The sequence below is a fragment of the Fistularia commersonii genome, chromosome 1 (assembly GCF_037954325.1).
Source record: "Fistularia commersonii isolate RoL2024-O1a breed Wild chromosome 1, RoL_Fcom_v1.0, whole genome shotgun sequence".
NCBI classification, from domain to species: Eukaryota; Metazoa; Chordata; class Actinopteri; order Syngnathiformes; family Fistulariidae; genus Fistularia; species Fistularia commersonii.
In genome coordinates, this window is record NC_141284.1 from 24800707 (window position 1) to 24826646 (window position 25940).

General features: G+C 42.6%; 1 protein-coding gene across 1 annotated transcript in view; it reads left to right on the plus strand.

Moving 5' to 3' along the window:
- Positions 1-13678: 13678 nt before the first annotated feature.
- fndc3ba (fibronectin type III domain containing 3Ba) overlaps positions 13679-25940 on the plus strand; it is a 104378-nt gene continuing 92116 nt past the window's right edge. Inside the window, exon 1 of the mRNA XM_086156364.1 lies at positions 13679-13822. The gene's annotated coding sequence lies outside the window, so the exon portion shown is untranslated. The remainder of the gene's footprint in view (positions 13823-25940) is intronic.

The following is a 25940-nucleotide window of genomic DNA, read 5'->3' on the forward strand; positions in this document are numbered from 1 at the left end:
CTCACCGGTTGGAGCCGATCGTATGTCGTTGCATCATCACCCCTGCTTTTTTTTTTTTTTTTTTAACGTTTCGATGTTCGTTGTCTGCCCGAACAGTTGTTTATGACGAGGCGCTTTCAAATACGAAAGGACATTAATAAGGATGCCTCCCGAAGGGTCGGTTCACAAACACGTCGGAAAAGGATCGTTTTATTGAGGGGAAACGTTTTTATTCTCCCGCCGCGGTTAATAAATACCCGCCTCCAGTCCGTCACTATCGAGGGGAATTTCGACCGAACTCGCAACGCCGAGTTTTATATTTAGAAACTTTACTGCGACTTCTCTCGGCACTTCTCTAGGCACTAAATAAAGTTAATGATACATTCAGCCGATTGCTACTGAAGCAAACGTCCTTTTTTTTTAAAAAACACAACGACCGAAAAGGAGCCGAGATACGACGTCCCCAGGAGGATCGGTCGCTGCCTCGTTTTCTACGCTTTGAGAACCATAAACTGTGTTTTCCTGGGCCGCGACTCGGCGAGAGGCGCGCAGCTAGGCCGGAACATGAAGCCAAAAATATTTGCATAGATGAATTTGTGTTTATATTGGGCGAACTGGCCCATTAACTCTGTTTAATTATTGTGCTGCACTTAAGGGGGGGTCGGGGGAGGGGGAGGGGGGGGGGGGGACATGTGGCCTTGACACTGCCCTCACTGCAATGGCTAGAACTGTTTGCCTTCGCTTAGGAATCTCAGAGAGAAGAGTCTCCGAGGCTGTTTTAACGTGGGATGCCGCGGGAGTCCGGGGCGTCAGTGTGTGCGCTTGTGTAACTTTTAATTAGAAACGAGGCACTTTCTGTCCTCAGCGGGTTTTCAAATGAACCGGCGTCGACCATCTTCACTGACAAAGAAAAAAAAAAAAAAAAAGACACGTACACATTTCATGCCATCCAAAGGGATAAAAGCTCGGCTCGCGGATACTAGAGGGGCCTCACGGATGTTGAGCTTTCCCTTTTTTTGCTACATAGCCATTGTAAATGTGCCTGACTGTATAATAAACTTTAATATTTCAATAATAACAGTAACAATAAGCCATTATATATGTGTAATTTGATGGTTTGTATCGCTGTGCCACCGTGTGGCTCCTCGGGGCGGGGAGGGGGGGTAAATTATGTTAGACGTGTACGTGCTTTTGTGTTAGATACGCCAAGGGGTCTCTTCAGCAGAGGAGAATCCTCGGAATCCTCCGCAGGACCGACCCGACGTTCTGCCGCCCCGACAATCACGCCGTGAGCCGAGGGTCCGTCGTCATGGTCGCAGACGCACTCGCGCTCTCAAGGAGACAGAGTCGTACAAAAGTATTGAAGGAATTTTGGACGTCCCTGGTTGATTACTTTATGACTATGCAAAGTGCCCTAGTGCTCACACACGTAGCACTTTGGTGGGGGTGAAGTCATATAGGACTTTTACACAGATACTCTATTGCTACTGTGAGGGGTAGTGACAAATACTTTTATTTTGAAGAACTTCCTCTGTGCTGAGGAGACTTGAGTTGGCCGAGATGTATTTTAAATCCTAAATGTTCCTGTGATGGCATGGTTTTCTTTCTTTCTTTCTTTCTTTCTTTCTCTCTTTTCTTTCTTTCTCTCTCTCTCACCCTCTGCCTAATCCCTTCTTTCCCGTTTTGTTCTTTCTGCTTTCCTTTGGTATTTGCCGCTTTTGTCTGAAGCTTAAAAGTTCAAATAAAGATGTTTCTGAAAATCAGTGGCCGATGAAGTTTCACTCTAGTTTCACTTCGCATCCACTTCTGATCCCTCAACGCCTAACACTCCTTCCCACCTCCACGGGTGCAGTATTTACTTCCTTTTTTATGTCTAAATGAGAATATTGTCGTATGCAGATACCAGTCACAAGTGTGCAAACCCTGCTCTCATAACTTTTCTTCAGTACTTTCCATCAGTGAATGTACTTGGCTATTATTGGAACAGCTCATTTGTACCCGACTTGTCCTTTGTGACATTTTAACTTTTACCCCGTATCTCCTTAAATGGACGCCGGGACACTGCGGTGTCAATAAATGGTGTTGTTTTCTCTGAAAGTATTGTAAGTGATGGGTACATGTGACGCAGGCTGCTACTGAATCACCGTCCCCTGGCGTGACTGTCGTTTCGACAAACACCGGCCAAAACAGGAAGTCTCTGGTGAGCGTGGCACATTGTTGATTGTTCATTCAGCATACACCGTATTCGGTAGATTCCCATGTCAACCCCGCCCAGTGATACACTGTGCATTTCTGTCGATGACATTTGCGTGCGGAAGCCGCAGCTGATTATGTAAATGTTGTGCCATTCAAATGAATGCTTTTAAATGGGCGGCTGCAGATAGTTACCAGTGCCTTGCTCTCTTCTTCCACGGCCCATAGTGACATCACTACCATCAGAATCGAAAAAGAATTCAATATAGAAATACGGAAGGTAATAGCAAATGATAAAAATTAAATAAAAAACGGTAAAGATCAGAAGAAATAAATTAAAATAAAATTAATGGGATGTAAAAATAAATGTAACACAGATACATGTGTATTTTAATAGTACATGTATATGATTGCATGTAGTATTTATGTGTATAAATCAGGGTTATTATTGTTTTATTTTTATTTTTTTTTACCAGCGCTTGGCCTCATGGCTGTTTTTTTAATATCAGTACCTCGGAGCAGATGCTATTGGATACGCGGCCGAGATTACTTGGTTTCACTGAAAAATAAGATAGAAAAATAAGAAATGCTCAAAACTTGTCAAAACTCTAGCAAAACTTGATGTCGGGTTTATTTTTCTACTCATCGCTCAATAATAGCTTCGGTTTAGAGGAACGCATCTGCCGAGCTTTTACTACAAGCTAACATTTGCGCGGAGAACTTCGTCAAATGACTGATACCCCGCCGATTCTCGATTTTGATTTCACACAGGACTTGAGGATGGCATTTTTATTGAAATTCCGAACGTTCGGAAATGAATTCTCACAGGAAGAGGCGGGACTATTATTCTCAATGCAACTATTGTCCGGAGAGAGCGCTTGACGACATGTGGAGATTTTAGCGCTCTGGTCCTCCCATTGAAGGTTAGAATTGATCATTGTTCCAAATGGCACTTCTATTGTTTTTCACAAATGTCAGGGACAAAACAATTAGCCGACCGGTTCACAAGCCAGCCTCCTTGAGTCACGGACATTCCAGCGCCACGGTCGCCGACCCCCACGGCCGGCCTGGTGCTGAAACCCAGGCCGGCGTGATGTCACCGTCTGTGATGTCATCACTGGAAGGTGCACTGCTCGCAAAACGCGTGGCACAGCTGGAAAAACACAGATTTCATCAGACCGTTTAGATACGGCCGAATGGAAAAGACCTGGGCGGGAGGCAGTGAAGGTTTTTTTGAATAATTAAAGGGAGAAAAAGAAGCAAGCGCTTGGATAATACCCAAGTCGCAAAACATAACACACGACTGATTATCGTGTCTAAAAGAAAGAAGCAGCTATAAACTAAGATCGCCATTTCTACTTTGATAATACTTATGAAACAAGAGCATTCATTGAGGATTAAATTTAGAAAATGTCACATTTTTTTTTTCTTGACATTTTCAGGTGATATGTCAGGTATTTTTCAGTTTCGCTGTATCTTTTGATCATGTGTGCTATATATCCTTTCAGACGGGACATTTTCTGCAAAGTGAATGCCATTGTTACTTTTCTCACTATCGGGTGACATTTTATTTAAGAGATAAAGAAGGTTTCAAGTACTTAAGGTCACCAGTCCGGGGGGAGTGAGGTAAAGAAATGGATTCAAGCAGTTTGGAAAAGGTGTATTGAACATTTCCAATATAAGTAATTTCAAACAATATTGAATTTAGAAGTGCCTTACTTTTCCTTTTGTTTCATTTTGTGTGGATGATTTCATGCAAAATAATATCGGTACATTTATATGATCATTAATGATTTTAAAGTGAAAAATAAAGTGCCAAAAAAAATGGAAATATTTAAATTGCAATTTTCATTTTGTTCAATTTACATGATACCCAGTTGGCCCGCGCATAAAAATTAAATAAGAAATGCGGCTCAATTGCCCATCCCCAGTCTAGAGGAAGACCAAAGAGAAGATTTATGGACGTAGCGAGAGAGGATATGAAGTTAGTTGATGTGCGAGAGAAGGATACAGAGAATAGGGTTGGACGGAGAAGGTCGATTCGCCGTGGCGACCCCTGAAGGGAAAAGCCGAAAGGGAAAGAAGAAGAAGAAAATGAGCGAAAGGTGTGTGAGACGGTGGTGAGACCGGCCAGACACTGAGGAGAAGACAGGAGGCAGAGCTGGAGGATGGATGGGTGGGATCAGGAATGAATCTATCAGAGGGACAGCACATGTTCTGGAGGTAAAGTCAGGCAGAGATGATTTGGACAGAAGTACAGAGGAGGGATAGTGAATGTCTGGGTTGAAAGATGCTGAGATTGAGACTCCCAGGCAGGAGGATTAGAGGACGACTTAAGAGGAAATTTATGGATGAAGTGAAAGTGGCCGTGAAGTTAGTCTGTGTGTGAGAAGAGGACGAAGAGGAAAGAGTTAGGTGGCTGCGGATGATTCACCGTAGCGACCCCTGAGGAAAGCAACCCAAAGGAAGAGAGGAAGAATTTGTCATTTGATTTGATGAGCAAACTGTGAGGCTGCCGTATTGTAATTTATAAACAAACCCGTGTGCGCAAATGGAAAGTGGAAACTCTCACTTTCCCTCATTGCTAAATATATGGTGGTGTCGAACCAAAAGTCAAGTCTGGTCAAATTTTATTGATACATTGATTCCGGTCATCTGATGAACCACACACTTTACGGATACCAAACATCTCCCACGTGACAGCGACGAGGAAAACCTGCCTTTTACGGGCGGAAACCTCGTCCAGATCCGAGCTGAATGTGGGCGGCCTTCTGTCTCGACTGGAAAGCGTTACATTCTGGCAAGAGATAATCTTCTCTGACTGTAATTGGATAACATTGAGAGATGTTATTCACACATCACTTATAATTGCTTACCGTAATTTCCGGATTATAAACTTTGAACGCTGCGGCTTAAACAACGATGCGGCTAATTTATGGATATTTTGGGGGGCTCACGAGCTTCACGTCGCCAAAATGTTTTGCCTCGTCACATCGGACCAATGAAATGACCGTGAAATTCTGAGGCTGTTCAATTCCGACACCGAAGAAGACGACCTTAACGGTTTTAGTGTGCAGGAGGAAGACGAAGATAGCGATCAGCTGGAGTAGGACAAACCAGGGATAGAAAATAGATAGACTTTTCCCGGTGTTAATTATTATTGATATTTTTCCTCAGCCTTGTTACAGGCACTGTTCGGAAAGAAAGCATTTCCAGTATGTATTTGTTGATATTTAATTAAAAGTTAAAAAAATGTTTCTGCATAGCGTCTTTCTGTGTAAATATCTCACGTTAATGCATGGACACCTGCATGTTGTTGACGAGTGCGGCCCATTTATGTACACATATATTTATTTCGTTATTTTTAGCCAGTCCAGTTTATGTTCAGGTGTGTGTAGTAATCCAGAAATGACGGTATATATTGTAGTATAATCTGGAAAATTTCTCTCACAGTAACACATTGCCAGTTCCCAGAAATGTCCAGATTAGAATCGTGACTTAATCGGATTATAAACCAGAAACAATTAATGCTTTCGTCGAGATTTAGAGTTAAAAAGCGAAGACCGAGGAAAAACAACAAGTTAATCGCGACTGCCAGCGAGATCGTGCGATGGAAACTTGGAAACCTTTTGCTTTTATTTCCAGGTGGGATGAAGAGCACAAGGACGTGCACATGACAAACACGCAAAAGTAACACAAGCCGTGAAATCCCTCGCAGAACTCGAGGAAAAAAAGAGGAGGGTGGAGAGAGGCTGAGAAAGAACAAGAGAGAGGGAGAAGGACAGGCATGTCCGCTCTTGTTGCTGTGCAGAGAGCTGAGGCCTGACTCTTTTGAACTCATGATGAGTCAAATTCCATCCTCACATCTATGAGGAGAAGCACCTCACATGCACAAACACATCTTTGCATGCGCGCTCACACACACACACACACACACACATAGACGCAGACACACACGCATACCATCATGTTTCTTCCAGCTCTTTTCTGCAGCCAGACGCCCATTATCATCTGTCACCTGGTGCCTCAGACCTGCATTTCAGTGAGCGCACATGATCGCGTAGACACAACACATCAGGAGAGGGATAAATAAACGCAGATGCCACGCCAGATCAAAACGGGGGACGTAATTAACGACGAGAATACCTCGCCGAAAAAAAAAAAAAAAAGCCCAAAAAGCCGTCCCGACGGTCTTTCCCTTCCCCGGCTTTCTCGGAGCAGAAAATACAGAACACGCCGTCATATGGCTGGACGCATTCCACTTACTTCAAAGAGCTGGGGTGATCTGAGCGTCTTGAGTGTGGATGATTACAGGGAGGGTTTTCTTGAAAGAGCCTCTGAGAGGAGAGGAGGGGGGGGGATCTTCGAAGGAGAGACCGGGAGAAAGACTGGGAGAGAGAGAAAGCAGCTGGGCCGGTGGTGAACATCTGGTGGTTGTGGAGGCCTGGCCCTGACATATGCGGCCAAGATCTGCTCCCTGCAGTCTTTCCTCGGCCGCTCTCCCCCACGGATCCTCTCTAACGCAACCGGCTGTCTTTACAGATCCAATACATCATCAAGGTTTTACCCCGGATCGCCTTCTTATTACTCAACACTTGTTTTTGTTTTCTCTCTCTCTCTCTTTCAGGTCATGGACCGATGGCACACGACTTCCAAATGTACTAAGTTTCCACGGTGAAAAATCGTGGGAACGTCTTCGTGATCCAGACTTGTAGCCCCTGTTGCATAATTCAAATCCCATCCTTAAATCATCTGCTTCTAATTATCTGAATCTCTTCTTCCTCTTTTTATTTGTCTTGTTTTTTTGTTTTGTTTTGGGTTTTTTTTTTTCCGCAAACACATCCGAAGAGGCCGTTAGCGGTTTCCGGCAAAGTTTGTTTATATTCGCAATCAACAGCTAAATCTTGGATCGCCGGAGCGACGACATGAACATTATTATTAGCCATTTGAATTATAGTCTTTCTGAATAATCCATCCCATTTAGCCGCAGGGTGTGAGTTATTTACTGATCGATAAACGGGCCGTATAATAAAATAACTGTCCGTTCCCCATTCTGAAATAATGTGTTGGCTGCACGGCACAACTGGATATATTGCGGGATGTAGTTTACATCCGTGTCTCCACACTGAAGTGAAGGAAATAATGTCCAGAAAAGTGAATTAGCATAATTCATTATTGCTTTGTGTGTACCATAATCAAAATCTGGGAGGACAGTTGTGCAAAATTTCAAGACGTTCCCCTCAAATTTCCCCCAGAATAGTTTAAACAGGTATGACGGTATCTAAGGAGCATCCTTTTATTTTCCATTGCATAAGAACCTTTATTAGAGTTCAGTCCATCCTGAGGCACTATTAACTGATTTAGAGCTATTTCAAAATTCATGAAAAGCGTGGATTGATTTTTCTTCTGCCACCTGTTTTCCTGCAGAGCCGTTTGTCCCTGCAGACACAATTTAGAAGAATAAACTTGGGATATCAATGGCACGGCGGGTCCTACCTGGTCCTGATGCCATCTATGATCATGTAGATGTAACTCTGAGACCTCACCGCTCTCATAATCCATTTGTTCATCCTGTGTGTTGTTTAATGTCAGAAATACTTATTCCTACTTTACCTCAGGTCAGGTTAAATTTAATTTCATATGCAAATTCAGACATTAATAACAGTCCATTACTTTTAGATCATGATGTACCCTGTCACCTTTACATTTTTCTTTGGATAAACTGAGGACAGTGGCACACTCGATAGAAAATTGTAAAGCAATTATATTGTAAAACTATGATGTTTATTGCAAATTTAATTGCATTTAATACTGGGTTTTGGTTGAAAAATAATTGTACTACACAAATACTGGCAAGCATTAGTATGAGTTAAGCCTTCTGCAACTGCTACTGTTTATTGTTCTTATAATTATGCTATTGTTACAATCATGATATCTTTCTGTCTCACCTCATTCTTGTCTCTCAAATTCACATATTTTTATGTTGCATTACTGAGCTTGAGGACCTAATAAGCTTAGCACAATGAATCTTGTCTATTGAAAGCGTTACTTCTGTTAAAAGTACTTATTTACCAATTCAAACATGGTCACGATGTTGTAATGTACATGTTGAGACCTACAATTCATTGAGAAATAATGATGCAACATTTCAAAACACATTAATTTTTCTAAAGCAAGTATGTAACCGCAACTCCTTGTAAAAAGAAAACCCACATTAAACGCTCACTGCATCTCAGTCTGAGAAGTCTGTGAAAATATCAACCCTTGAGGTAGATAATCACAAAATATGTCTGGATATAGAGCAGATCTAACGGCATTAGGATGCTGGATCTTAAAAATGAATAATTTCTTGCACATCTGCACAAAACAGGAAGCGCGATCAACAGCGCAACTTGTTATTTAGTGAAAGTAGTTTAGCGTGAAGCGGTACTGGCCGTCAGGCTATGGAGTGCCATTCCACTGAAAAAACAACTTTTGAATATTTAGATATTCCAATGTTTTTCTCCATGACGTCCAGCCCCTCCCTGGCAGCAAAAGGTAAGTGATTCACAGGAAAAAAAAATGGCAAAAAAGTTACGCAACTACTCAAGACAGTCACTTTGGCCAGGGTGATACAACAGTGACAGCACACTTGGATGTTGCAATATCCGAACTTGTGTTTTGCTTCACAGGGTCAGTCTCAGTTGGCCTCATGCTGAGAGGAAGGCACCATGACCACAAACGCAACACGCTCAATGCATGCAGGAATGCGTGCAGAATAGTACCCGATCTCCATGAAGTACATTCGACCCTGTAAGTTGTGCCGTGATCATTGATAAAAATTGATTTAAAAAAAGAAAACACGTTGTGGTTCAAACCACAGGAAATAGTCTCGGGCCAGGAAGCAGAGCCTTGGACGCGTAGACAGGATGATGTGCAATGTGCATTTCGAAATTTGGTGTTCAGGTATTCCTTAGATGTGTTTTCCTAATTTCATGGCCGCACCTTTGAGAAACAAACAAAAAAAAAAAGGTGAATACGATAAAGCCCCTGATTCGATTTCTGTGTGCAGTTTACATGTTTTTCCCCGCGTCTGCTTGGGTTTCCTCCCACAATGCAAAAATATGTAGGAGGTTCATTGGAGACTAAATTGTTGAGATGTGCGAATGAGAGGTCGAAATGTTGTATGTGGCCCTGTGATTGACGGGCCACCGTTTCAGGGTGAAGGTCGCCTCTCGCCCGCTGACTGCTGGGACGCCACAGCGACCCTGAGCGCAGGAGAAACGGTCTAAATAAATATAAATGAATGAATTCATCGATATAGCAATTAGATTTAAATGTGTGTGCAAACAGCTTGTAGTACAGACTGAACACAAGGATGGGGGTAGATATTGGTATGTAATTTTATATATCACATTCAATTGCCTGAAAGCGGTTTCCATCGCTGCAAAGCCACAATTATGCACCATTATTGTCAGATGTCGGACTTTTTATTCACACGGCGCCAAATCAGTCCTGTAACACCTTCCGTGTGGAGCGGGTCTGACACCGCACTATTTGAAATGATTCACAGAAATCGAACATTGTCTTTTAAAAATCAATATCAGAGAAGACAGCATTTAAACAACAGCTGCCTTTTAAGATGTGCAAATCGGTTTGAAGTAGAATTAACAGAGTTCCTTTTGTCATGTAAAGTTACTGCAGAGGCGAAAAAGTAATTGAAAGCCATTTGTGATTGATCTTGATGGATACTTAATCATTATGGATGTACATAAAAGATACGAGGACGCCAATGACGAGGAAAAGAAAAGAAAGGAAAAGAAAAACATCTGTTTGACAATTAAAGGTCATATTGCATGGAAGTGCTTGTTTTCTAGATTTTCACTCACTCCACATTGAACACTTGACGGTTTCTTTCTCCGAATTTTCTCCGAGGATCTCCCGTCTGCCTGCACACGCCGTCCGCGAGGAGATTTTTCTTTTTCTTTTTTAGAGCGTCGAATAATTACGATGCCTATAACCCCAATTGGAAATGAATAGTGTTTATCGGTGTGAATTGAATTTAATTCCTCACAGCCACACTGTTCTGATCCCGGGCTTAGAATTACATCAGTGGCTGTTTTCTTCACGCAGTTGCTGGAATGTGCGCGTGTGTTTGCCAGCACTGAGAAATCTAGAACTCAGGGGCAATGAGTGTATTTGGCTGAGTCTGCAAGCTTAAAAATACAGAAAGCAAATAGATTGATATGAAACTTTTGGAGGTGAACTTGAATGTACATGAGGGCAACCCTTGTTCGTGTCACCCTTGTTTGTGTCACGGCATGTGGTAAAGTGATGATTTTCAAAAAACAAAGTGTAGGGGTTGTGTTTAAAGTAAAACCCTTGCAAATTCTTATCAATCTCAAACCAATCAGTGAAATGTATTTCTATTTTCTTTTTTTTTTTTTTTTCTGCTGCAGTAACTTTGCCCTGCTTTTGAATGCATTTCAGGTCACGGAGGTTTAGTGGCGGAGGCTCATCTCACCGGGTCGAAATGCGGATTCCCGGAGAAACGCTTCAAATTACAGTAGATCTGGCGCGGGATTAGTCGGCAAGTTTTCTTTTCTGATCCGGGCATGCACCTCATCCCCCGCCGTTGATCTCTTAACGTCGAGCATCAGCACGTCCAGACTTTCACCTTCACTAACAAATCAATATTAAATAGTGTGTGACTGTATATCGGGCAAGATTATTAAATTATAGCCTCTGGACGGTGCCCAGGGGGCTCCAACCAACAGGGGGCACCAGCTGTATAAGATAATGGGGCTCGGCCATTATAAATATTTGACATTTTATCGATAGACTTGACTCGAGGAGGAGCTGGTGGGTGCAAAAATTGACAACTGATCAGGCGATTAACAGGGACGTACGGGAAAAAAATATGACAAAAAGGGAGGGTAAATGGATATTGGTATTCTCCACTGAAAAAAAAAAAGAATAAAAGAGTTGAAATGAGTGACAAAAAAAAAAAAAAAATTAAAAGTAATTAAAAAAGAGATAGAAAAAAAAAAGAAAAATACGTTTTAAAAAGCAAATAGATTGTCCATTTACCACACGGTAAACAGTTGTTTTTTACAGGTCGATATAATGCTTTACAATGTTTAAAAGCTAATTCTGTATGTATCTATCATTTGATGAAATCCAGTTTGCTTAACCTGAAGTTGCATTGAGAGGAATAGCCGCAGGGGCTACGGTGACACAGGTCGTGTGCCGACGGCAGGTTCGAAGACATGCCGTGTCAGCACCAAAGATTAATGTCAACCAGACAAAACTGGATTCCGCTCTGCTGTTATTTGTTCAAGAGTTCATCAACCCTTGAAGCAAGGTTCTTGGGCTGCAACAGGAGAAAGAAACTCTATAAACAACATGCAACTCAAAAACATTTGCACTTTGTTGATTTATTTACTTAATTATAAGACAGAAACGACAGTAAATAAGTCACTCTAATTAGTTACTGCACTATTTCACATTGCCACTTTGCTCAATATTTATTCCTGTACATTGGTAAATATGGAGAGACTTTTTTTTTATTATACTTTATGTTTTTACGCTTCAGAGTTGATTTATTTAATTTATTTTTTTACTTGTATTTTTAGCTTGTCACTGTCTTGTCCTTGTATTTCTCGTTTCGTCTTCTTCTTTTCCTATTGGCTTTTTCCTTCTCGGGTCGCCACGGCGACTCGACCTTCTCCATCTAACCCTATTCTCTGTATCCTCCTCTCTCACACCAACTACCTACATGTCCTCGCTCATTACGTCCGTAAATCTTCTCTTTGGTCTTCCTCTAGACCTCCAATTCCAGCATCCGGGAAGAATCAGAATAGAACTTTATATAACAATAAGAATAAAATTTAAAAAATCCATCCATCTTCGCAGGGGATGCTGCAGCCTATCCCAGCTGTCCGGGACTGGTCTCCAGAACAATAAAGATCAAAATAAATAAATTAATTTAATTATAAAGGCATGTAAAAAAATAGAAAAATATATGTAACGTATATACATGTGAATTTACTAGTGCATGTGCATGACATACATGTAATAATTTGTGTAAAAGTAGGGATTGTTGTTGAGTTAAACATTTATTGTACAGAAGACACTCTGAGTGAGGATTTATACAGCCAGACATCTGCTGGCAGGAATGGTTTCTATATATACTGCTCAAAAAAATTAAGGGAACACTTAAACAACACAATTAAACTCCATATCCATCACATGTCTGTGAAATCAAACTGTCCACTTAGGATATAACACTGATGCATTTTGACTTGTTTTAAGTACATTACATTGAAATTGGATCAGCCTGTCGTGTGTTTTTCCTCTTTACTTTTGATTGTGACTCCAAATCCAGACCTCCGTGGGACATTTGATTTCCATTGATGACTTTTGTGTGATTTTTTTGTCAGCACATTCAACTATGTAAAGAACAGAGTATTGAATAACAATATTTCCTTCATTCAGATCGAGGATGTGTTATTTTAGTATTCCCTTTATTCATATTTCATTTGAATCAGAATCGGAAAAACTTGCCCCCATGTGACCCCAAATGCCCCCTGAGGGGCAATTGGGTAGCAGCATCAAATTATGAACACAGAAGAATGAAACTTAAAAAAGAAAATGGTAAAAAAATATAATACACACACACACACACACACACACACACACACACACACACACACACTCACACTCACATACTGTATATGTATACATTTATAGAATAAAATTTAAAATCATAAAAGAATAGTAATAGCCTGTAATAATAACAGAATCTTAACAAAATATATAGAAAATAAAATAAAAAATATATATAATACATATTTACTGTTTTAATATATAAGTATTTTATCTTTATATATATATAAAAGATAATATATATAAAAAAGACAAGATACTTATCCTATATATGAAAACAGTGTATATATAAATATATGTGTATACTTTTATAGAATAAAATTTTAAATCATAAAAGAATAGTAACAGCCTATAGTAATATATAATAATAAATAATATATAAAAAAAGATAAAATACTCATCCTACATATGAAAACAGTGTACATACATATATATATGAAAGATAAGATACTTATCCCATTTATAAAAACAGTATATTTATATATGTGTGCATATCTTCCTCCTTTCTACTATTATCTATTATTGTTGTGTTTTTACTTGAAACTCTAGCACAACAATTTCCTTCGGGATAAATAAAGTTGTTCTCATCTCATCATATATATATATATATTACTATACTATAGATCTTTTCTGAACCTTTATTCCTATGTGTTCATAATTCAATGCTGCGTTCCCATGTGACCTCCATTTGCCCGTCGGGGCCAAATAACGTTTTTTTTTCTGACTGATTCAGATTCATCTCAATCTCTGAGCGCTGCGTCGTTACGGTAAAAGAAAGCACGGCTTGTTTTTTTTTCTCCTCGTCTCTTCCGTGTTGCGCGCACTTTTAGTTTATTACGGTAAAAGGAGGGCGGGCTCTGACCTCCATGTGCGCCGCGCTTTGATTGACATGGCGGAGTCTCCCAGTACGCGACGCGCCGCGCCAGCAGACAGGAGAGACCCGACCCTGGGAATAAAAAAACGCGCAGCCGTGTCTGTTTGAAGATTATTTTATTGCAGCGAGGTGAGTTTTCCCCCCCAGCTCAGACTTCTCGAAAGATACCGCGAACGGGGAAGAGAGGGAAGGAGGTGGTGGAGGAGGAAGAGGGGAAGGAGGGGGGGGGGTCGACGACGGACACCCATGTTAAGGAAAAAAAAAAAAAAGTTTTTATAAGTGCGTGTCTGTGAGTGCGTATGTATGCGTGTGTATGTGTGCGCGTCAGGGAGTGTGTATGTGTGTGTGTGTGAGAGGGTTTGGAGAGCTGAGCGCTGACGCCGGCAGTCTGGGCTACTTGGCCGGCGCAAAGGAAAAAGGAAAACTGCCTGACTTCTGCGGCGGGGGTGACTTCAGTGGGCATTTCTTTCTTTCTTTTTTTTTTTTTTTTAACCCCCCCACCCACCTTTTTTTTCTATTCTAACACGAAAGAAAAGACACGTCGGGTCGGATCCTGGGCTTCTGTTTTTTTAAATTTTATTTTTTATTTTTTTGAGGACCCGATTTCTCAGCTTTTTCCACGAAAAGAATGCGTTTTTGTCTCCGAGGACTTCAGATGGAGTGAGTGCGCAACAGGAGGAAAAGCCCCTCTCTCTCTCTTTCTCTCTCCCTCATTTAGTTTGTTTCTCTGCGTTCTGGAAACGATCTGTTGTCTGTGTGTGTGTGTGTGTGTTTATGCGTTTGCTGGCTTCGACAGGAAATAAGCACTTTTATAACTATGGTAGGGGTTGGTGGAGGAGTGATAATGAAGAAGGAGGAAAAAAAAAAAAAGAAAATAAGTTGGAGCTGAAGATGCTGAGGCAGTCAGATTTGACGCAGGGAGTTGCGAAACCGTTGGGTCTCGCCGGGGCTTTGAGCGCATCGGGCTGGTAGAGTTGAGTTTGTGCGCAATTGCGACTTTTCTTGGAGTTTGTTTTTGTTTGTTTGCTTGTTTTGCGTCCGGTTGCTGCATGTATGAAAAGAAAGAAAGGGGAGGGAAAAAAAAGTAGTCTTTGGAGGAGAAAAAGTCCCAACTCCAGCATATCCTAGCATTCCTTCCAGCCAGGCTCTCTCTCTCTCTCTCTCTCTCTCTCTCTCTCTCTCTCTCTCTCTCTCTCTCTTTTCTCTCTCTCAGAAACGACTACGTGTCTGTTTGCGCAGGGAAGACTCGAGTCTCCCTCCAGCCTCTGGATGCGGACGTGGAAATCAAACATTGGCCGTCCGGCTCAGAAAGATCGATCCGTCCGGCCCCCTTCCCCCCCCCAGAGAAGATGAAAAAATAAAATAGAATAAACTCCTTCAGAATAGGTGAAGTGTATGTGTGTGCGTGTGGTGTGTGTTGGGGGGGGGGATGCAAAAGCTGAATTGTGGATCCACATTTGAATCCTTAAATGAGATAATTGGAGTTGTTGGTTAGTTGTCACACTGGTGGAAGGGTGTGTGTGTGTGTGGTGTGTGTGTGTGTGTGGTGATGTTGGTAGAAGGGGTTCACCTATAATTGAGCCGTGATCCCCCTCAATCTACCCCTTCAGCACCCCCCCTCCCCTGCTGTGGACTCTGGATCCAGTGGACACGTTGGAGAAGGCTGAAGGGGGAAAAACACACACACACACACACACACACGCACACACACACACACATTTATATACACACACCACACAAGCAGGCTTTTTTTCAGGGCAGAGAAAAAGGAGAAGGAGAAATTCGATCCCAAATACATGACGTCAGATGACATTCCTTTGGTGGAAGGCTGATGTGGCTGTGCAAATTTTTAAAAAAAAAAGAAAAAGACTCAGCATGAAAAGATCAGTGAGTGATGGACAGTGGCAATTTATTTTTTTTTTTAGTTTAAAGATCCACATGGAGTTGATTTTAAAAAAAGGAAAAAAAAAAAAGCGCTTTATCAGGCTGACCTTTGACTTTTTCTTAACAGGTGAGATAGGGTTTCGGATACGGGGCGTTGCAGCCTGCAGGAGGCCACCTTTTGTGTTTTGCCCCTTTTTTTGTTGAGGTTCTCTATCATGGGCTCGCGGCGACTGCGAGGGCACGGCGGCGAAAAGCGTGATTTTCACAAATGAAGAAATGCAAATGAAGGATTTCTCTCCCCATTACCTCCAAATTCACCTGAGAGCTGAAGGGGGAAAAAAAGTTTATACAACAGCTAAAGCATGGAATGACTTCAAAATTATCAAAAAAAAAAAAAAAGTGACCTCCAATCAAGGTTTCTAAAAGTTGCACAAGTGTTTCTGCACTCGTCCCCTTATCCTCTCTGAGGTTTACATTACGGTGCAGCGTTCCCTTAAAGTTAACCCTCTTTGGCTGCGACATTTATACACAATAAGAACGTAAACAAAGCTCCCTGGCGTTTGAAAACCCCATGAAAGCACCCTTGTGTCGAATGCCAAGCTCGCTCAATATGCGCGCATGGAATGAAAGAATCCCAAACGAAAGCCCACTCGTAATGATCTCTCTGTTTCCTTTCTCGAGCTGTCCCGTCCCCGCGTCGTCGGCCTGGCGCAGAGACGGGAATGTGTTGCTAGAGAGGATGCACAACTGCATAATTCAACTGCAGGGATTTGCAATCTGATGCAACTGCTGGCAAGGCAGCGTGTTAAGTTTTGGTCACTCACGTTGCTTTAGAAATCCACAGTATTGCAGTATTAAGAGCACACTCAGGTGTTTTATCTTTTTCTGTGTGTGTGTGTGTGTGCGTTAATGCACGTGTGTCTTTCCACACACCATCAGCCATTGCGTTGATGGTTATGTCTGGTAACCAGTTTAGGTTTTTTTTTTTTAAACTCTACTTTTTCTTATTTCTTATTTTGAAGTAATAATATGCTGTTTTTTCCAGATATATATATTATCTGAAAAAAACTCGATTCGACGAAATCCCATTTCGTAGAATTCTATTTAAAAAAAAAAAAAAAAAAAAAAAAAAAAATCACACGCTATTTACGATAGATCATTATTTGCTGGGCCCAATAAGTCAGAGTTATTTTGACAGGCGCTGCTTGGGGCCTAGAATAGTTGTTGCCTTGCCAAGGTACACCTGCCTTGCAGGAGAAGAATATTCGGAGAAGGGCTCTGTGTGACGCAGGTTAGCTGGGGTCTTAATGCCGAGTGCTGGGTGCTTATTAAGATTATTCTAGGCACAGGTGAGGAAGGCAATTAAGATTGTGTAAAGATGCCAGAAGCGCCTGACCTCGGGGCTAAATCTGCATTCTCTGTTTCGGCTTTTCCACTGCCGCTCGGCGGTTCTGGTGTCGGGCCTGATTAAACCTTCAGGTGCTGTCGGGTAAAATGGGGTCGGGGAGGGGTCATGTTATTGCTGCTATTGTGTGTGTGTGTGTGTGTGTGTGTGTGTGTGTGTGTGTGTGTGTGTGTGTGTGTGTGTGTGTGTGTGTGACGGTAACCCGGAATATTGTTATCCGGCAGGTCGTGTTACTGAACAGCGCTTGAATGTCAGGAACAGAAGATGCTGCAGCTATATTGTTACACACACACACACACACACACACACAGGTGTGTGATCATGTGAAAGGGATGAAAAGAACAAGAGCAGAGGCGCAGGATTTGCCTCCTGCAAAGTTGAGATTGGAGTTTAGGGCTTTTGTGTGATGGTTTAGGTAGGGAGCGGCGTGGCATCTTTGGAACCGAGCGTTCTGGTTCGATTCCCGACTTTTTCTAGTGTGTCGAAGAGTTGATGAAGACACTGAACCCCAAATTCCTCCCCTGGCGCTGGTCGACGGCGGCCTGCTGCTCCTGGTTCATCCATGATGTTATTGATTGCAGAGACTGAATTTCCACACGGGGATTAATAACGGATAAATTATTATCATAGATTATATACAGGAAGCTGATCAACAGCTTTTTTTTTTTTTGTCTACTAGCGGAGATTGAAATTCATTTTCTGCCGATGTCAGTGTTATTTTACGATACATCCCCGTGCCACGCGTGTGTGTGCGCGCCTCTCTCCAGAAGCAACAGGTGTTGCTTCCAGGGAGACAGTTGTGTCGGCCCCCCCGCTGCAGGCCAGGCGCGGTTCGGTCAACCGAGGGAGCAGCTTCCTGCGCAGTGAGTTTTTCTTATTGGAAGGGCACGGAGGCGTTCCTGTTCCGAGAGGTGAAAGGGTCGACACCTGTAGTGCAGTTTTCTCTTCCTACCCCTTCGCAATGGAAAAAAAACAAACAAAAAAAAAAAAAACAAGTCCGCCTGTGACACATCCCCACGCCGTGAGGTCATAATTCAGTTTTATCACTACGGTTGAAGCCGAGATGAATCGGAGGAGTTCCACGCCACCCGAATGTTCCGATCATACTGAGGATGGATTTTCTTGTGATGGTTTTTTCCCACCCAGTGGGTTGTGCAGGATGTACCCTGCCCCGCTGAGGAGGTGTAGTTGTGTTTATGTTGCGGATTTCTGCGCTGAAGAGAGCGCTCCGCGTGGGCCGTGAAGTCCAAAACGGAAAGCAAAAAAAAAAAAAACGTCTTCTCTTGTGTCTGATCCTGCTCGATGCTTTCACTTTCCATTTCCCGGCTTTTCGCCCGGCCTCTGCGCCGCAGTGTGTTTTGTGGCTTCTTCCTGCCTCTTGCTCTCTTTTTTTAAACCCAGATTTTGCAACACCTCGGGTGGAATTTTGGTGTCTTGATGATGTTTTGCTTGTTTGCACAGAGCAGAACCCCAAAGTCCCGCCTCATCTAGTAAAGTCATCTTGTACGCTGTGTATTTACTTCTTTTTTTTGTTTTTTGCGAATGCAGCCTGCGACGGAATGGGTAAATAACGATGACACTGACGACAAAAGAATATTAGCTTTGTCCCCCGCCCCGATCGAGGGGCGTGGGTTGAATTCTCGATGAAGAGTTTCTGAAGTCACCCGGCTCAGCTGGCGGCTATTAAAGGCCAGGAATCTGACAACGGCATCGGCGATCTGTCTTTTTTTTAAATCAAATGTCATCATTTGAAATTCAAAGTGTTTTTTACACCGGCATCTCAGATGAGTTCATTCTCATCCAGTCACTGGCAGATAAGATAAGATAAGATAAGGTAAGAACAACTTTATTAATCCCGAAGGAAATTGTTGTGCCAGAGTTACAGAAAATATAACAGTAATAAATAATAAAAAGAAAAAGGCAGAATTAGAAATAAAAATAAACTATAAACTATAAAGTGTCTCAGTGAAACTATAAAGTGTCTTAGTAAACAAGTGATAGAACTATAAGTGTCTAAGTAACAAGTGAGGTAGGAGTGCACAATAGTATGATAAAAGGAAAAATTGTAGTGTAGCTGTTATGAAATGAAATATTGCACAGTTCTGAATATTGCACAGATATTATACGGGTTCCTCGTTGCTTATCCTCCAACTCTGATCGATCTTCAAATGAAATTCTAGTGCGCTCTAGTTACGATTTTTTTTTTTCGGTTGCTGTGATTTCCGGGCGACTCATGGGAACGTTCCATCGGCCACTGGAAAAGCTATCATCGATTTCAAAACCGGCACTTTTGCCGGGCAAAGAGTTGCATCACGTCGATTGGACCTGCGTTGATATGTGGTTTCCCTGCAGTAAAAGGGAGATGCGGTCCTGCAGTCAGTCAGTCAGTCAGTCACCTCAGCTGCCGTCGCAGCGGCGAAATATTCACCCCCCGCACCCCGATTCCATCTTTCTTCACTTTTACAGCGTCAGCGAGGCGTAACAGTGGCCCAATATTCCCCACTTAAACAAGCTGCATAAAAAAAGGGGCTTCTCTGTCTTTGAGTCCAACCCCCCCCCCTCCTCCCCCCGTATGAACGGTGCCTTTTTGTTGAAATATCCCAGCATCTCATGTTTGCTTGGCACAGAGCTGCGATGTTTACCCTCTACCCCCCCCCCCCCCCCCCATTCTTTCTGCCTCCCTTCCAAACTCTCCTCCGGTCCGGAGCCCCGTCCCCTTTTTTTCTTTTTGGCCTCCCTTGATAATTTCCTGCATTGTTGACGGTTGATTTAGAAGAAGATAAAAGAAGCCTTTCAACTTCTCCATTCTCCTCTCCAGAATCCAACCCCCCCCCCCGGCTCCTTCTTCCCTCCTCCTCTCCACACACACATACACACACTCTACCCGTGAATGACTTGTGCGGTATGGAGTGTCTCAAGGTTTGACCCCGTTATGGCCAAAAAAAAAAAAAAAAATGTTTCGGAGATATGCGTCACCTCCTGTAACTGATATCTGGCGTTCAAAGTTCTCAAGGATGTCATTGAAAAAAATTCCAAGCTGCTGGGGGTCTTCTCAAAACAAAAAGCACCGAAAGCAAAAAGTTAACTTTCAAGTTAAAGATGCAACGGAAGGTGATGATTTACAAGTTTACAAGTAACTATCTTTTTTTTTGATAATCACGACACGGCATATGTGGAGTTTTGGAATAAAGAACCAGCTGGTGCGGTGACTTGTGGCGAAGACACTGGTGCGGGAGAGACACGATGACCACGATCCGAGCGCAGGATAAAGTCCTACATCAAGATGATTAAACTGACCCATTAATATGAATTGATTCAGAAAATTCTCATTTGTCATGTTGATGCAGAATTCAAATTATTAACTAGCACACAACTGGGACTGCATGCACACCACCGTATGTATTTACAAGCGTGTGTGTGTGTGTGTCCGTGCGTAAGCGTGGTAAGTTGGCGGAAGGGATCAAACACACACCTGTACACACGGAGAGCACCGACTTCACACACATGCATGAAACACACACACACACACACTTAACTTTACGTGCCTGTATTAGCATGCTGGCCGTGTCGGTGTTGCTAGTTGGCAGGCCCATGGAGAGTTGTGCCACTCATTAACGGCTGTTTTTATGGCTGACTGAGCATTTTGAGTGTGTACCTCAAGTGTCTCGTCTGCCGCTTGTGTGTGTGTGTGTGTGTGTGTGTGTAAGAGTGGAGGAGCTGAATCCATAATTGGTTGTTTTCCGATAAAGCGGCGAAAGGAATCAGAACTGGAAATACTTCATAGATCGATCGTTGCGCCCTCATCACGTGCTTGTAAGAACCGAGGAGAACTTGATGTTGTGTTTTAATGCAAAGCCACATACTTTTATTGCTCTCCCTTGTTACACCACCCGCCTTACATCTCCTCCTCCTTTTTCCCCCGGGGACATGCAGACACACTTCGACATCCCGCCCCCCTCTGCATGTCCTCCGCCGTCTTATCCCTGCATACCTGTCATTGTTTTACCAGCTTCTTTAATCCCATTTGGGCACTTCCACACACTACAAACCAATTTAAAGAGTCACTGAATTGCTCCGATGCCTTAATTGTCACTGAAATGCATTAAAAAAAAAAACCCTAAATATTATGTTTCCACTTTTATCACTGATGCATTCTTCTCTTTATTATATTACTATGTCTTGATCACCTGTAATTTTTCGGTGGTGCCACAGATTTTTATGTAGGCCGACTGAGATGTCAATCAAATCAACACTTTAAAAAAAAACAAAACAGTGATTAATGTGTTGTTTTGGTTTTGCCCCCCCTGGCTGGCATAATGCATCAGTCCCTGGAGACTCTTTGGTAGAAGGAGAAAGGTACTTTGTAAAGAAACCAAGAAGTAACATCTGTTCATCTCCTATACAGTGGGTTCAAAAACAACACAAAAACAAAAGGATCTTGTTTTGTGCTCATTGTCAGGCGAAAGTATAAAAAGATGCATTCTCAACGCTGTCGGCTTAGCGCGGACATGACTGCTTACCCCCCCCCCCCCCCCAAAAATCACTAAAACATCCCCAAACAAACACAAATGCATGGACTCATGCAGGCAGGCAGGCAGGCAGAAATACACACCCACGTCCCTGAACTAGTGTGTGAAATCCTGAGGCTGATTGAGGAGGAGGAATGTGACCTTGTGACCCGCAGGCAGTGGGGAGGGGTGTTATAAGGGTGTGTGTGTGTGTGTGTGGCAGGTATTCCACACATTGTGGGGACATAAATCTGTTTACACAGTCAAATTGCGGGGACCCCCTCCAACCTCAACCCCCACTACCACCGTCTTGGGGACCGACGAACCAAGTCCCTTAATGTAAATCATTAGGTTTTGGGGTGAGGACGGTGGTGTGAGGTATGATAAGAATGGGCTTTGGTAAGTAGTGTTTCTTTTCCTGGTTCAAGTTAGTGTATGTCTCCAGGAAATGAATTCAGCCTACTGTAATGTCCTGGAAATGTGTGTGTGTTTGCATTGTGCTCTCAAATGGCAGCTGCTCCCAGAAGTATTGCTGATAACTTTTTTTTTTTTTTTTTTGCCTCTGATAGAGTTAATACTGCAGCCAAATCTAAAAAGAGACGCTCACGCACATATTCATGAACACAATTGGGAGTTAGTCGCAGAATTAGACACGTAAAGGACCATTCATTCATGATTTGCTTGCATTGTTGAGCAATTAAGTGTGTATTTGTGTGTGTGTCTGTGGGGAGGGGGGGGGGGGATCATGCGCATCTCACAGACTTGTTGTCTCTGAGAGAGGAGATAGGTGTCTCACACACTTTGACAAAATAGTTATATTTCTTAACACACACAATCACACACCACCCACTGTGAGAATTCTTCACGGCCCACAACTCAGATGATCTAAATATCTTTTTTTTTTTTTTTTCTTTGGATTTTCTTTTTAACGCGTCTGTCACTTGCAGATTGTGCGCTTGTGCTGCCCTATCTGCATGAGAGTGTGTGATTTGATGAGGGATGGGAGCGGGCGGGTAGAATTCACTTCTTGACTTGGCATAGCTATCTTAATTAAGAGTCCTGGCATGCAAACCCAATGGAGCCGGGAATTAGCGGTAGAGACATGCTGTGCGAGCAGCCCTGGTCGGCGGCGGGTCCAGGGGCGGTGAATGTGGGCTCATTGTCTGAACGCTGCGGTTGTCCTTCACTTCCTTTCACCGAAGCTGTCCGTAATGCAGAGAGATTATTATGATGATTGTAGGTCATTGCATTGAAATATGTGTTGATGCTGACATTGTGAAGCCAGGGAGAAGAGTGTGTGTGTGTGTGTTTTTTTTTTTTTTTCTCCCTTCACAGCAAATGTTAAGAAATTTTCTATCTTGTGACAATATTATTTAATATAAGAGCTGGATGATTATTATCCTGGTAATGTGAAACTAATTTCCCGAAAGATTATTGTCATATATCGGGGAATAAATTGAACCCCGATTCATAATCTCTAAAAATTCTCCTGGGCGATGTGTTATTTTTGATCATTTTTTACTCTTATTTATCTATTTTTTTTAGAGATGGAATGTCACTCTTAAAAAGCACGAATTACCCAAGAAAATTTCGATACATATTTAAATATATTGAAAAAATGTGATATCTTGGTCCAATATTGTTTGATATGACTCAATATATTTTTCCTGTCGTAAATTTAAATGATTATTTTTGATTCAAAACATTACCGTACTGTATCCTCAAGCAAACTGGCTCCACACATCTGGCTCACACCCATGGTGATACAATCTCTCTGCATTCTCTGCATTTAAGTGCTCATTTAGCCAAGCTTGATTAACATCCCTGCAAGGTAGGTATATGAGCCGCATCCTCAATTTCCTAACCTGACGTGCACCTCCCTCGCAATGTAACTGCATATTACAGTCAAGCATAGCACAACAGCTGTGACGGGCCCGCCTAGTCGCATTTCTCATTTCCTCCAGCACATTTCCAGACACTCAATTCCACGCCATCTTTCCCCTCACCATCTCGCACCACTTCTTTTCAGCATTGCAATTTTTTTTTTTTATTTTTTTTTTTTTGTGAAAGTCCATGTCACTGTTGTTTAAGTTTATTAGATCCAGTGCACTCAACTCTTGTCTCATCAAGCCAGCGGTAAAAAGTTAGGCTCAATTCCGTCTTGGCGGCGTAAACGTGGCTCGTAACGGCTCTGACCAGTTTGAATAAATGCTCAAAGCTGCATTTGGGTGCTTCTGTCGCTGCCACACCTGCGTTGAGGCGACGGACAACCTTAAAATCACGCCGCTAAACTGTTTAGGCGGTTGAAATGTTATTACTTAAGCGATCACTGCAGCTATGAAGCATATTGCTTCGGAGGAAGCTAACTCTCATACCACCCGTCCACAATTGGGTTTTAAGTCATCGACAAGTGGGCAGTTATGTCGTGTTCAAGGCTCTCACTTTACCGGTAGATAATTCTGGGTTTGGTTGGCTGTGGTTGAATGCATTCCACTTGCATGCGTGGGTCCCCTCGGCTTCCTACCGCAGGCCAGAAAGCATTGTACGCCGGCTTAATCTGAGACTTTAAATTGTTGGTAGGTGTGAGAGTGACTGGTCGCTCACCGTTGCACACCTGTGTCACAGTGTCACGGTCAAAACACTCAACCAGAACATTTTAACTATGCTCCTATGTATAATGGAGCGAATAAATATAAAACCGGAGATTTTGTTTTTTTTTTCGTCGTCGTTGATGGTTTTGGATAATATCCGGCAGTTGGCGGTCCTCGTGCATCTTTTATGGGCATGAATGAGAGGTTACATGACCAAAGTTTGATCCTCGGGTCTCGCTGATAGAGTTTGATTTAAGGGTTCGACTTCGGAGATATTTATTGTGGATTTTCCAGTTTTTGTTTTATTTTTTTTCGAAGCTCGGCGAGGTTTTTCTTTCCACTCCAGACGTCAGACCATATACAAAATATACTAAATACGCGGAGGGGAAATGTTCCTCGCGGTGACCTACACAATGAGTAATCTTCAATCCTGCGGTGTTTTGGTGTGGAATCTGGGCTCAGCTGTGAGTCATTGGCCGCGGCGCAAAACTGCAAGTATTGTCCACGGCTGCCAGGGCATACAATGTATTGTGCACATGTATGTTTATACATGTGTGCGCATGGTTGTTTTTGTGTGTTGGGAGTTCAAACATGCCTTTGTGACCAATTTATGTATGTTTATGTGGGTTTGTGTGCGCCTGTGTCTGTGTGCCGATGTGTGCAGTGAGGAGGAAGTGGCTATGTTTGTTTAAACTAAGCACGCTCAGCCATGTGGGACAATTTAGCGGGAATGAGAACCCCTGAACACCCCCTACACCCCCTAGTCCTTTACCACACTCCTCCCCCCACCCTGCCCCCAAAACCTTTCTGAATGGGCGGCTGTCTTTTGATCGTCGAGGGGTTGTTTGGGAAGGAAGGTCAATAGTGTGGGGGTGAGGCTTAGAGGAGAGCGAGGGAATGCCGTGACAGGTTAAAGCTAAAATTGGGGCACGGGAGTTCGAGAGGAGGGGTCGAGGTAGTAGAGGAAGAGATGGTGCGTGAAAATCAAAGTGTAGCTAATGTTCGTTGGTCACTGGTCCTTTCTCGTGAAAACCGTGCAACCACATGTTATCCACAACACGCTGAAAAGTTTCCAGTTGTGTGGGCAGAATACCATATTTACGCTAAAAGGCTCCATTATGCGGAACCAACTGTATTACACAGTCATAATCAATGTAATAATCATAGTCATGTTTGGGGTGCAAATGAATGTTTAGCTTCCTCACAACCTGGATAACCCTGACGAGAATTTCAGCTCGATCGGTCGTCACTCAGGCGTCATTATTGCCATGTTTTATTTTGACTGAAACGTGTATTAAACAGGGAGGCTGGCGCTCCGGAAAGGTTCATCGGAGACAGACTGAAATTGCCCGGATGAGTAAAACGAATAAAAGAAGGAGTTTTAGTCTGGATAAATGGCTCTGTGATTGTCTGGCGACCGGTCCTGGCTGTACCCTTCCTCTCGCCCTATAGGCTCCAGACTGTCTATGAGTTCAAAATACGCAGTATAGATACTGATTCTATTAAAACATTATCTTCTAGTTGTGGGATTGGGCAACAAGTGACCTGTCTGTCATGGGACCGACGGGTGTTTTTTTTTTTTTTTTGTCGTTTTTGTTAGAACACTAGACGGCTGAATCACTTTTGGTCAGAAACGGATATTTCGTCATGTTACATGCTGCTGTTAAAGTGCGGCGCAAGTCAAAGTACAAAGTAGAACTTGTGGTACTTGTCTGAGCATGTTTAATTGACACAATTGGGTTGCTTAGAAAAGTTTTATGGAAAAGGAAGTACAGTACTTTTTCCAGTAAAATCCGGTCAGGGTGTAGCTCTAAAACAGGATGAAGGCGTGACATCCATAAATGACATCAGCAGTGAAG